Source organism: Argopecten irradians, chromosome 8, assembly GCF_041381155.1.
Source record: "Argopecten irradians isolate NY chromosome 8, Ai_NY, whole genome shotgun sequence".
In the NCBI taxonomy this organism is placed as follows: Eukaryota; Metazoa; Mollusca; class Bivalvia; order Pectinida; family Pectinidae; genus Argopecten; species Argopecten irradians.
Genome location: NC_091141.1, coordinates 21,780,553 through 21,795,916, shown reverse-complemented (window position 1 = coordinate 21,795,916; position 15,364 = coordinate 21,780,553).

Genomic DNA, 15,364 nt, shown 5'->3' with positions numbered 1-15,364 from the left:
TCTTTTATTTCGGGAAAATTAGTTAACTGAGAAGATTTGATTTTGTGATAAATGAAACTTTTGAAGCTTTACGATTTGTATTTTTGTTAGAGATGTTTACGCATTGGAACAACATTTTGTGTGTGGGAAGCATTTAATGATGCTCCAGCGCCGACAGAGCATAAACGACACACATCCTTTGGATAAAAATTGGGTGTTTAATCGTGTGTGTATATCTATATATGTATTATTAACATAGAAATATTATAAATAATTTTTTTTTCTTTTGGTGAATGCGCAATAATTCAATATAGGACATAGTGCTAGTGTCACGGATTTTTTTCGGGACGCAATTTATTATTTCTTATTATTATATATTATCTTGAAATAAAATTAGAAGGTGATTTTTTTTCATGGTAATAATGGTGTAATGTAAGTTACTTTTGTAACTGAAGAAAAATATTAGTTTGTCTGCTCCTGTTTTTGATAGAGAAAAATAACAATTATCAGAGATGGAGCATATTTAAGGCAACCTTAGCTACGATCCCTCTTTATACGGAACGATAAATGAAGGAAAATACATGCCCTGAGCACCACTATTTTTAAATTTTAGCTATGATTTCTGGAAAAGGTGTCGCCAGATTTCTTGTACGTCATACTATACCTGATACGTAGACTTCAAGGACGATTACTATAAATAGCTTCTAAACATTACATAGTGCACACCGTGATCCGAAAACCCGATTGAAATAGACTGACATAATACATAGAATAGAGGCTGATATGAAACACAGAAGATAGAACTTTGTCACTGCCATGTTATCGCTACTTCTAATTGATTAAAATAAAATAATTATGAAATCAGTGAGTCAAAGATAGAAACCGACCTATGTGGAGACATTAAAAAAAGGAAGATTAAACACATATTTTCAGTTATACAAAACTATGCAAAATAATGACTAATAGAATCTGACATGGGGCTGTCAAAATAATGACTAATATAATCTTACATGGGGCTGTCAAGTGGACAGGGATGTCTCAACCCGAGTGAAAGATGTTAGCTAATCAACCCAAGGCTTGCCGAGGGTTGATGGTCAGAATCTTTCACGCGGCTTGAGATATCCCTGTCCACCTGACAGACCCATGTTTGATTCTTTTTTACTCAAACTTTAACGAGAAATGGTGAAATTTCAGTTGATATGAACGTCGCTGTGCGTAAAAATGGTCGCCGCATGTATTGATGACGTCACTGTCTAGCGCGTGTGAGCTGTCTTTTCCTTACCCCGGTAAAAGACAGAGTTGTCTTTTCCCTAGCAACCGCGGGATAACCCTGTCAGGCATGGACGATTTTTTTCTGTATTATCACTGTAATGTCATCGTTCAAAATTTTCCACACTGCTCATTCCCATCATTCCCTTGTATGTAATTGTATCTTTTAAATATGTTTAGCTGTTACTTTAACATATTTGTGGCTTCATAGTTTCTAATTCAATGATATATCAATAACAAACATCTAATTCAGCTTCAAAATTAACAGGTAATATTGGAATGCATTTTTATACAATAATTAAAAGACGTGAATCAATATAACGAAGTAAGAATAAAACAATATTGATGTCACATTATTTACTAGTTCCATTTGGAGACTCTGATACCAGCCGGAGGCCATAAAAAGCGTGATTGTAGATAAATAATGAATAATTCGGAAACGAATCATGCCCAGAATGATTTACCTTCAATCATGTCAATTTCAAAACAATACAATCATAATTAAAGATGGAAATAAAAAAGTGTGATAGTAATAAAACTTTACCCATTTTTTATAAATCACAAAATTGGGACATAAGTTATTAGCCACTTAAAGATGCTCCGCCGCTGACAAATGGTATTTTTTCACTATAAACAATAGGAGCAGACGATTTGGTATTTTTCTTCAGTTACAAACGTTACTTACTTTACACCATTACCACCATTGAAAAGTTTGAGCTTCTAATTTTACTTCAAGTTAAAAATATGAAAATAATTAATTGCATTCCGGAAAAAATCCGTGTCACTATATCCTATATGAAAGGAAGTACTGATTGCGCATGCACCAAAGGCGAAATGAATTATTTTATATTATTTTTGTGTTAATTAGACATATATATACAAGATCAAACACTAATTATTGTTCAACTGAGGAATATCATTTATGCTTTCTCGGCGGTGGAGCATCTTTAAGTTTTTAACCATTTAAGTTAATTCATACGTTCTCTCAAAATAAATCCTTCACTTTAAAATAAATATTCTTCAGAACGTTAGTTCCTGAGGCCAATTCCTCTGATAACTGTACCGCTTCTTTTCATTCATGAATGAGGGTGATCTCCCTTATATCACAACAGTTGCTAAAGAACTATATTTTATATAATTACCCATTTTCAGTGTTGATTGCTGTCTTGAAATAATAAGTATTTGTGCTTAAGATTGATCAACATGCATACCGATCTAATAAAACAACAAAACACAAGGACTTACGGAAGAGCATTATATCCATGTGTTAATTAATAAAAAATTAAAACATTCTCCTAATATTCTGTGATAGGGATTTAATGGTTATACACTGAAATCAGAGTTAAATGATATTGTTCCTTTTTAGGAGGGAAAACCCGATGCATCTGATAAAACAATAGCTGATATCAAGACGGTTAAGAATGATGTTTTTGAAATTACTCAAAAAATGCAAGTATTGGTGATCAGTCTTTTTGACTGAAATATCGATTGAATGTCATTTTCTTCTGTCCTTCTGCCTCAGGCAAGATTTTCGTATTCTTATTGGTTTAATTGACGTCACAAAATATCCCCGATAGTTTCGTATTACTTAAGCAAAAATTTCCAATTAGATTATAGTACTATTATTAAGTTATTAGAAGCCCATGTTAGATGTATTAAATTAGATTAGTATACACTCGTCAGCTAAGTAGAACCTTGTGTTAAGTTAGTAGTATTCTTAATTTTTTTTTATCGAAGGAAATTCTCATGTCGCGTTCTGTTGATGTTTGATATATTTACGTCCTATTAACAGCCAACTGGCGAACAAGTCGTCCCATTTTCTTAATGCTGTGCGCTAAGAAGGAGCAGAAACTGCCACTTTTATAGGGGACAGAACATAGAGACTATCTCACAGGGGCGAGCGCTCAACAGAAGGCCAAACGTGAGACGGTGTCTAGGGAAACGTTAGGGAGGACATAAAAAAAGATACCAACTTTTGTCGCCTTTTACGATCATGCAATAGGGGCAGCAGTCTAACGCCCTACTGCAGGTTCGGTTGTTATTATTATTAAGCTACACACATTATAGTTGGTAAGGAACTTTTATGGGGCTGTACGTCTTTGAAATAACAAAAAGGCATGCAAATGATCATCGTCATTGTCTGACGATGGCAAAATATAAAGGTTTTATTGAAATTGACCACAGAACCTTCACGAGATGACAAAACAATCCTTAAGAATTTTTGCTCAATGCTTTTGAATATTGCATGGGAGTGTCGTTTATGGGAAGCGCTTTCGCTATTTCTGTTGAAGAACGATAACTCGTTTGTCATAACCAAATATTACTTGGTTATCATGTTATATCCTTTTAACACAATATTCTTCACTGAACGGGGCCAAATCCCGAGTAAGGTTTGTAGAATATCGTGTACAGTTGAGTAAGTTTCTCATTAATCTTATGCTTAGAAGTATATCCAGGATAAAACTATTTGTAAGTGACCTAATATGTGAAAACTCGAAATTGGCTTAAGGCCCGCTTCGTAATGTGCAATGCTGTTGACAATACTCAATACATTTCTGTATCAAGTCATTGAAAACCCGCACTGTAAAATTTACTTTGGCTAGCGATGTAAAATTAAATATAGTAATATAGGCGCTAAATTATAGATCATAAACCGGTTATAAGCAGTGTGACGACGTTTATTATAACATTTTGGGAGTACATTTCATCAATACCCCGGGACATTTTATATAACAGAATAAGTCGTATCCATTTAGCACAAAAAGGAAAAATTACTGTTAAAGGTTCGCACGCGGAAGCCACATTGGTATTTCAGAAACCCTTGCACGAGATCATACAAGCGTTGATCATTCTGGTACTTTCTCCGATATATTATTAGATTTCACCCCAGAAGATATATACTGTATGTATTCCACTCCTCAAGCTTCAAATGCCTATAATATTGTACACTATAACCAGATGGAGTGTAAAAAGTAACGACTCGCCCACAGTCAGGAATATCAAATTCACTCGTTACACATAAATAACGATGCAGTTGACACAAGTATCGTTGTCAGATTCTCAGTGGGAATTCATTTGCCTTTTTGTTTAATGTTATATTTATAAAATGTTTTCATAGATATGATATAAAATTATTATGCCTTTGGAATCGGAATTACATACAGTCACTCACCACAGAACTGGTTACCCAGTAACGTTTGCTTATAGTAGTGTGGCGTGACTCAAATTATACGTCTCCATACATACATCAGATGTGACACAACCAGCACCTTCAAGTGAGTGGGAAAAGTCAGTTCATTAAAGACTCCAGATAACTCAACAGTTCGCTGCAGGTCAGTGTTATAAGACCTCATTATCGCACTTCGGATAGAAATGTGCCCAAATGTTTGGCTAAGAGCCGTCACGTGGTGACCCCCTAACACCTTATAGGGGACCGGTAAATTTTATTATGGTGCAATGTGGCGGCTCCCTCGCTTCAAAATTCAAACACATTCTCCTAAACTAAGTATACCTTTTTATTACAGTAAAATATGTATAACTTGATATTTTTTGTGTGAAATTAATTTAATCAAATCGTTGAAATACTTCAAATTAAATGAAATGTATTTTTTCAATGCGAGTTGCTTCCCCGGCCTATGTCAGTTTGAAAGTTGATGAAGAGGTTAAATTCAAACAGAGTAATTTAAGCGTTTTCTCGACTGTTATTACAAACAAATGTAGCGGTTCGTATCAATCCACTATACAAATCAATTTATCGGCATAAAGGCTAAGTGATTATCTCAGCAAAATGCAGAGATGATAAAGGAGAATACGGTTTAAATGTTGGATGGATGTTTGTATCACTTTTGTTTGTGATGCTTTTAATATACAGCTAATCTGGTGTCGTATTGAGGAAGGCCTACTGTGCTCTAAGAATGTCGAAATTATTGTTGATTTATGAATTATTTAGTATTATTCTCCAGGTTCTTTATACAATACATTTGTATATTCTGGAAAGAAATAATAAAGATAAATAAATATGTAGGCCTAACAATTATTTAAAGAAAAACGGCGATTGTTAACAAGTATCCTTCGCCGGTATGATTCTTTGATTTCAGATTCTTGACAAAACAAGTAGGAAACAAAGACCTATTTCAACAAACCAAGGGTCCTCGGTTCGATAAATTCGGTACATAGTCAGTTACTGATCCCTATAAAGAATTAGATGTTAGTAAGAAGTATTGGAGGCTCGGGCCATGCCCTCCCACCTATAAATCTAACTGATCCTCTATGCCTTTATAGGGGGTCAGTAACTGACTATATAACTAATATTAATTAACTCGAGGGAATCACCTGTGCCATCTATGGTCGCACGAGGGTCCACAAGGTTGATGAATGGTACTTCATACGAATTATGGAGCTTTGTTTGTTTGTTTGTTTGATTAATTAACGTCCTATTAACAGCTATGGTCATGTAAGGACGGCCTCCCATGTATGCGGTGTGTTGCGTGTATGTTGTGCGAGGTGCGTGTTTCGGGAGACTGCGGTATATTCATGTTGTGTCTTCTTGTATAGTGGAACTTTTGGAGCTTTGTACAAAGGAGAACCAATTCTACCATTCGAAGAATGGGGATCTGGTTTAATTTCCATTGATCCGTAGAATTCTGAAACAGCATATACGATATGTGAATCTGGAAGAGCTGCCGTATTACTGAAACCGTTGTTCCTGATATGATATCTGGCCATGGATGGGTCATGAAAGATTACAAGATAGAATAAGAGTTATACTGTCACATCAGCTTATCGACATCGAAAACGACGCTCTGGCTTCTGACGAATTGGATACTGGTAACTCGATAACTCTGATTCGGACTGCTTGTAACAGCTACCATACATGCCGAGTAATTAAGTAGCAAAGCACGCGCAATGATAATGGTTATCATTGAGAACAGGGGAAAGAAATACGTGTGTGTTGTACACAGTAAATAAACATTGTACACAGTAAATAAACAATGTATGTGCCCATTTTCAAAGATGCAAAAGTTTTGGAAACTGTTAATGATATAAATGGAAACACGGATTTACCTTAGGTTACATTTGTTACGCTATCAGTAGGTGTTGTGTTGTAATCATTATTTTGAGACGCTACTAGTCTTCAAAATTTGAAACATGAAAATGGATTATGTTAAGAGACTGTGAAGTCCCACCTAGATATTCCGCCATCTTTAAATTCGTTTTTCTACATATAAACCGTCAATAGTTAATGTTCTATTTAGAGAAATTATAACACACCTGTAAACTGTAGTGTCATCGATTTGGGGTTCTAGCAATAATATAAACTAGCAATCATATTACCAGTATAGACACCCGGTGATGTTATGTTTTGATGGTATAACACAAATTTTCTTTTGCATCTCTCTTTTGTCTACATATATTTTTTGTTATTGTTTTTACAGATTGATAAGAGGTCAAAAAGCTGATTAGGAATAATAGTTTGCTGTTTGGAAACATTTTTGCTGCATCAAGCCACATATGAAAAAAAATGGCTAAAATCACCAGATCACTACATTTATTGGATTATTTGGTCCTGATATGGAAATATATTTATTGTTCTTTTGTGGTCATTTTGTTACCTCATTTGTCTTATTCGGTTGAAGAATGTCAAGGTTATGACTAAATTATGCAATTTTAACATTTTTGATTTTTGATCAGTGGGTCATAAGGGTTCAGAAAAATATTGGTACGGAGATTTGAATTGGGGAGGTTTTTTTAGTTGGGGGCGGGGGTGCATGTGAGACCCTCCTAGACCATGGCCTATTCAGCTCATAATATTTTCATAAGTTTCGTTTTCAAATTATCAAATTATCACTATTTTTGTGCACTGCTTCAACTGCTTCATTGTTCTTACCAAAATGGAAACGAAAAAGTGTTGCTTAATGATAAGACACGATTTTCTCAAAATTTTTTTTTTCTTGAAAACAATTCTCTAACCCTAACCCTAGTTTACTTTATTCGGTTGAAATCCGTCTATAGATAATATCAGGAAAATTCAAAGGAGTAAAAATACATGAAATATAAAGAAAAAATATGAAGTGTCCAAGTAGTTTTGTCCAGGTAATGTAGAATGAGAAAAACCATACAGACAAAATCGTGTCCATTCCACATATTACATTCTACAGACTGTTAAAATGGCCAGAAAATGAGGGTTTATTCCCTTTCATCAGAGTCAAGACAAGGCATACGATTCTAACCTAATCTAATAATTAGAATGTCTAAAAATAAATTTGAAATTAACATCTAGGCCTGGGGCATATCTGCAAGCTTGTCGCCAATATAATTAAAAGGCAGGTGCTAGTAGTGTCATCATTAGACTGATTAAGTCTGCAGCCTGAAGATCAAAACAATCGTACATGACCAAAGGTTAAATAAGGATTCGAAAATGACATAAAAAATATTTTAAATCAAATTAAATTTTAATATCAAATGTAATCCACTGTAAATTAAATTAAATTAGTGAATTACGTGAATACTGAGTTCCCGTTAACCGCTCCAAAGGGTACTGTTAGATAACATATGATATTAAAATACTATTTGTTACATACATTTCAATAATTGTCATAGAAAAGGTAAAACAAAAGTTGTTAGAAGAACAACACATGTAAAATGGATGGAATGGCGCGACAAGAAATCCCAAGCCCCAATCTTCCAAAATATTTTCTTTGGTATTCTACGTGACCAAAGGCAGTGTTCTGATTGTATAATGTCTCAAGGTGTACACCAAAGTTTCTTTCTTTGTTCAACACTATATCAAATTAATGTTCCATTTTCTAAAAGGATATAATCTTCTTTTCTGCAAACTATGAATGAACATGTGTAGCTTAAAAAATAAAAATATTTTTTCCAGTTTAATTTGATATAGTTTTGAACCAAAAACGGAACCTTGATGTACACCTTCGGAGGACAACATTAAATCATCCATGACACAGGCCCCTCGGATATTTTAAAGTTTTTAAAGTATCTTCCAGGTTCGCCGTCATAGTACTATAAAAGGCAGTTGGTGTTGTTAAATTGGTTCCTGGGCAACATTCAATGGTAACTCTAACAGGTCCTTTAGTTTCCTTTTACGATATTACGTAATAAGGGAAGCAGGTAAATTTCGTATGCCCCACCTGCAGGGTAAACACACATCGCATACATGAAATCCCCGTCCTTAATGTTAATAGGACGCTGATTTAATTAATAGAACAAAGCTAAGATTACATATTAGGGTCACATGGGTAGCGTGACGTGGTCACATTTAATCTGTTCACTAAACGTCTTTGAGGTTTCAAATTTATAGGCCATGGGCTAGGAGGGTCCCACATGCATCCCCCCAATTATCCGAACCAATATTTTTCTGAACCCTTATGAACCACTGATCACAAATCAAAATGTTAACATTGCATAAGGTGGAATGAACTTCCGGTTATGACGTCATCAAGATGGCCGCCATCTCGAATTTCACTAAAAATTGAAAAATAGTCATAACATTGACAATTTTCAACCGAAGTAGGCAAATGAGGTATCAAAATGACCACAATAGAACAGCAAATACATATCAGGACCAAATAATCAAATATATGTTGTGGTTTCTACGAAGGAAATGAAAAAAAGTTTCCTAACAACGAACTATTATTCGTTATCAGTTATTTAACTTCTTAAAAATCAGTAAAAACAACAACAGCAAAAAATATATAGAAATGCAAAAGAGAATTATTGTTATCATTTGGTTTACAATCATCACCGGGTGCGTATACAGGGATGATTGTAACGTTTTCCGAACCGCTGACACTACAAAATGTGGTTTTTTGGTGTCTTAGAATTTCCTGAATATAACATTAGCTACTGACAATTTATATCTTAATGTATTTTAATTCAAAGTTGGCTGAATATCTAACTGGGACTTAAAAATTTCATTTCATAATCCATTCCATGTTCGAAATTTTGTAGACTAGTAGCGTTTTAAAATGAATTATTCCACACAACGTCAACTACTTGGGTATAAAAATAAAACTGAGGTAAGCCTCTGTTCCGCTAATACCACGACACTTTTCAAAACGTTTCGTGTCTTTTAGAATGACCATATCCATTGTTATTCCCTGTGAATAACATAAAGGAATGTCATACGGTTACTACAGTGTCATATATTTCTTTCACTATTTCTTAATGATAATCATTTTTACATTATGCGTGCTTTCTCGCCAAATTGTCGTCTTCGATGTGGATGAGCTGATGAGCTAATGCGACATGATATTACCGGATAACCATCGTGGTTTTAACTTGTCATCTTTCCATGGCTAGTATAAACATCAGGGATGTGGGAGCTCTTCCTGTTTCAAACCTAGTTATCCCCATATCGTGTATGATGTTCCAGACTTCCCCGGCATGATGGAAAAAACACCAGATCCACATTTTGTGAAGGGTTGAGTTGGTTCCCCTTAATTCGAATGAAACACAATTCCTCATTCTTGTGAAATCTCAGTAACTTTAGGTGGCACAAGTGAATTCTTTGAGGTCATAAATGAGGTCTGCAGGGTTCTACTCTTTGCCAAGTCCGGAAAACACTGTAGAGAACATTTTTTTCTGGAGGGTCTTCAATGGTGTTTCTAAGCATACACCTGCTGTGACAAAACCAGCACCTTCAAGGGAGTGGGAAAAGTCAGATCAATGATTTAACATTTATGACCTCATTAATGACCTCGAGGATATCACCTGTGCCATATATGGCCTCACAAGGTTGATAAGTGGTACTTCATACGAATTATGGAGCTATATGCTTAGGGAAACTAATTCCACCATTCGAAGATGTGGATCTGGTGCAATTTCCATTATGACGGAGAAGTCTGAAACAGCATATTCGATATGACCATAGCTGTTAATAGGACGTTAATTAATCAAACAAACAAACAAACAAAATCGATATGTTAGAATCTTAAGGAGATCCAACATCCCTGAACCTGTTGTTCCTGATATGGCCATGGATGGGTCATGAAAGATGTCAGTATAATGTGACCGGGTGGGGTGTGTTGCTTGGTGTCTTCGGCGGCATGCTTCAGTGATATAGCACTATAGTACATAAGGTCAGAACATCTGATGTGGTAACTTGTAAACAAGGTCCGAACCTCTAATGTGGTAACTTAAACACAAGGTCCGAACGCCTGATGTGGTTACTTGTACACAATATCCGAACATCTGATGTTGTTGCCTGCACACAAAGTCCCAAACTGTGATGCGGTAACTTGTACACGATGTCCGAACCTCCGATGCGGTAACTTGCAAACAAAGTCCGAATCTGATGTGGTAACGTGTACACTTGGTCCGAAGCTATGATGTGGTAACTTGTACACAAGGGCCGAACCTCTAATTAGGTTAGTTGTACGCAATATCCAAACCTATGATGTAGTTAATGATACACCAGGTACGATCCTCTGATGAGGTAACTTGAACACAATGTCCAAACCTCTGATGTGGTTAATGGTAAACCGGGTACGAACCTCTGATTTGGTAACTTGTACACAAAGTCCCAAACTGTGATGTGGTAATTTGTACATAAAGTCTGAACGCCTGATGTGGTTACTTATACACAAGGTCCGAACCTCTGATGCGGTAACTTTTACATAAAGTCCGAATTTCTGATATGGTAACTTGTATACAAGGTCCGAACCTCTGGTGTTGTTACTTATACACAAGGTTCGAACCCCTGATATGGTAACTTATACTCAAGGTCCGAACTTTGATATGGTAACTTGTACACGAGCTTCCAGCATGCGTTATGATAACTCGTACACAATTTCCCAGTCTGTGATGATAGAACTCGTACATAAGCTCCCAGTCTGTGGTGTGATAACTCATACACAAGACCAAAGTCTACGATGTGATAACGCCTACACAAGCTCCCAGCCTGTGATAATATAACTCGTCCACAAGCTCCCAGGCTGTGAGGATATACCTCGTACGCAAGTTCCCAACCCTTGATGATATAACTTGTATACAAGCTCCCAGCCTGTGACGTAGTAAATCGTACAGAAGCTCCCAGCCTGTGATGATATAATTCGTATAAAGTTCCCAGCCCGTGATGATATATCTCGTACACAAGCTGCCAGCCTGTGATGATATAATTTGTACACAAGTTCCCAGCCTGTGACGCAGTAAGTCGTACACAAGTTCTCAGCCCGTGATGATATAACGCGTACACAAGTTCCCAGCCCGTGATGTTATAACTCGGACATAAACTCCCAGCCTGTGATATTACAACTCGGACATAAGCTCCTAGCCTGTCATGCTATAACTCGGACATAGACTCCCAGCCTGTGATGTTACAACTCGGACATATACTCCTAGTCTGTGATTTTCGGAAATAAGCTCCCAGCCTGTGAAGCTGACCGTTTATTATATGTTTTGCTCTATCTCCCTAGAGACTAACTTCAGTCGTTTATTAATTACAACGGGTGAGGTTACCGACAACATTTCATGTCTGAATAAACATTTTCATAGAGTTTTTCAAAATTCTAAATCCAAATCAATTACAGAAGCTAATTACAGTACCGTTTGAAATTTGAGATACGGCGTAATTTTGCCAGCTCGTTATTTGATAGGTGGATTCTTTACTGCAACTAACGCAGCAATTTATCTCGACAGTTTTCGTCGTGGTTATGGATCAGAGGAATATATCAAAAAGGTGTTGTTTTCCTGAAAATCATAGCGCGTGAAAAATAAAACACTCATGATCATCGAATAAAGAAAGAAAAAAGAAAAGACAAATCGTTATTTCGGAAACGCCTTTTTTAATCAGTTCAAATTGAATACCAGTTTGTAGCCGGATATTCAGTTTACCAAACGAGAAATCTAAGTATATACAATATGCATTTGTAATAACCGTCATGCTTTATTAATGGAATACCAGACACCTCTGTAACATTGAATCCTAGATAGTTGACACGCCAACACTTTCTGTAATATTACCTTTATACGAGTAAAAATATTTTTTGAATTCCTTTAGCTTCTTATCTTTATTATCATATAAAGAACTATTTTCCATAAATCGACTTCGATTTTTTAAGTGAAAAAAATGGAATTTGAAGGAAACTCTTTGAACGGAATTTTCGAAATACACAATTTTCTTCAGAAATCATTCTACAAACAGTCAATGTGTGAGAGCTATAAAATCAAATTGAGTTTTCTTGAAATTGTCTTTTAATAGACGGCAAAATACATAAAGCTTTTCGTGAACCGAATAACATTTGGGGGATTTAATGGAAACAAGAAATGTCGTTTATGTAACGTTTCAATGAAGCAGAAAATGGCATCACACATTTTGGTTACATTTTAGAGCGTCAGACAAAAGGAATACAAAATGTATCCATTTGCAGATGTGATGTGTTTGAATTCGATACGGGACTTTGTTTCCTATTTGAAAACGTCTTACAGAAAAATTTTATGTTCGGTTTCAATTATGATACATTGTATAATGGGTAAGGATATCGGATTCGTTTTCATCAGAAACCGTAAAAACAGCCAAGCGTGTTAAAATTCAGAATTTCCCTATAACCCAATAAAACTGAATCTTTAAATGTTGTTCGTCGCAGAATCCATTACCATTAGCCAGACTGGTGTCATGTTTATCCAACAAAAATATTACAATATGCGTAAGGAGGCAGCAGCTAGGATAGCGAGCCGATACCACCACTCCCGAGCTGACAAGGAGTGTTTTATTGTTGCTTTGGGAAACCCTATGTTGGAAATGTGATCGAAAAAGCATATCATCAACCGTAATGTTGCATGTTTTGGGAAAAACATTAAAAGCATTATCAATTTAAAATTAAATGTGATATTTCATTCGTTTGGTTACCTGTCTCAAGTAATAAAACCTGCCCGCTTGTCCAAACCCCCAAAAGCTTTGATTATGTACCGTAGTCGTCCACTGTAATTTGGGCGCTGACGTCTTTGTAGTAAGATATTCCTCGGTGGTTTCAAATATCCATGGACAACTTCCGTAGAGTGCCTTAAGAAAATGTAATTCAAATCCCAAACGACGGACGCCGTTCTATAAAGTTACGATTCTAGTATTTAACCTTCAAACTAGCGTGTGGTGGACTTATTAGGTTTATTTTGTTTTAGGTCGTATTGAAAGTAAGGATCAGTTAAGGACGTGTCATGCTTAAGAGGTAACCGGAGTACCTAGAGAAACACCAACCTATTCACATAATAATTTATGATTGATAGAGGATATTTATCTACATGGCTATGTAAACAGTGGAAATTTATTCAGAGGCTTTGACGATGTTTCTATTTCATTTTGTTTCATTTAACATTACAACATAAGTATGCCATGTCTACTCAGTCTTTTTTAAAAATATGTTCGTTTACTACTTTGCATCCATCTGCCTGTGTCTGACGTCTTACAAAATTTATCATTATATTTACCGCTCTATTCGTCCATGTCCACCAATCCTGTATCCACTCATTTTAAAAGTGTCTAATGTCTAGTAACCTAAACTACGTTTATTAGTGAATTGGTTAAGGTGGGTTTGCTTTGCCACAAGGATCGTTGGATTGGTTAATTAATTGGTTGGTGCGACCTGCCAACATATGCGGTTCACCTTACAAATCAAAAGATCAATATTATTTTCGATTTTTATGTGTTATACAAGGTTATACGATACAATAGTCTTATAGTCTTAATAGTCTCTGGTAACAGCTATATAACAATTAATCGAAACTGACCTTTATTATAACGTTTTCAGGATGCGTCAAATCATAAAATATCTTAGTAACATTTGCCGGTGTGCATTTTTTTTCGTGCATATATTGAAAGCCTTCCTTAAATGCAAATTGTACATTAAATGCTTTGTAGTTTACTGCATTAGCACGCGATAAACTTACATTCATCAGTCAATAAAAGCAACAAATATGACAATCAATCCTTAAATACAGTAGTTTATTACATACCACCAGGCTGATAACCTTCCAGTATACCAACACTTTCCTAATAGAACGTTCAAATCAGACCAAAAGACCAGACACGACGAGTGACACAGGACACGTTAGAAAGAAGTCTATTAAAGAGAAGCTTTGTCTTTTTTTCATTGAATTACCAGTTATCGTTGTTTAAACCTTATTATTTTAAACGTTTTTCCCTTATGACACTATTTTATCGTCACTGGAGTCTCAGCTTCATACAATCGAAACAGTTACAAAATATATAAACATACAAAAATTCACGAAAACCAAACAATATACTTTAAGGGATGCATTCTTTTACAAAACCTTTACATTGACAATTCAATGAAACTGCCAAAATATTCTGCACGAAGCAGAAGGTTCGTTGAAATGATTAGTTTATAAATTTGAAGTAATCATTGATAAATAATCATTACAATTCGCTCATGAACCAATTTAAAGATGCTCCACCGCCGACAGACCATAAATGATATTCATCTTTTGAACAATAATTGGTGTTAAACATGTATATATATGTCTAATTTATTAAATAATATAAAATAGTTTATTTTGCCTTTTGTGCATGCGCAATCAGTACTTCATTCCATATAGGATATAGTGCCACGGATTGTTTTCGGGATACAATTTATTATTTTTAATGTTTTTAACTTGAAATAAAATTAGAAGCTCAAACTTTTCAATGGTAGTAATTGTGTAAAGAAAGTAACTTTTGTAACCGAAGAAAAATACTAAATCGTCTGCTACTGTTTTTGATAGAGAAAAACCCAGCATTTGTCAGTGGTGGAGCATCTTTAACAAACCCCATGTGCTTTTGGTAGTACTGTGTCAGAAAACCTGTAAGATATACCTGTAAAGAATCCAAAAGGTTCAAGAGGCCTGTGTGATGGGTGATTTAATGTCGCCTGCGCTAGATCTATACCAGGGGTTCCGTTTTGATACAAAGCTATATCAAATTAAGAAAGTATCTTTTCAGTCATAAAACACTACTGTAGGAGCGATATGCATTGTTCCGTGATTTACTAACTATTCAGTTTCGGCCTACACGAAGTAGTTACCGCCTATTTTAATGACAACGGGCGAAATGTATAAATGGATTAATCACAGTAGACATTGGCAGGCAAGTCACAGTGATACCAAA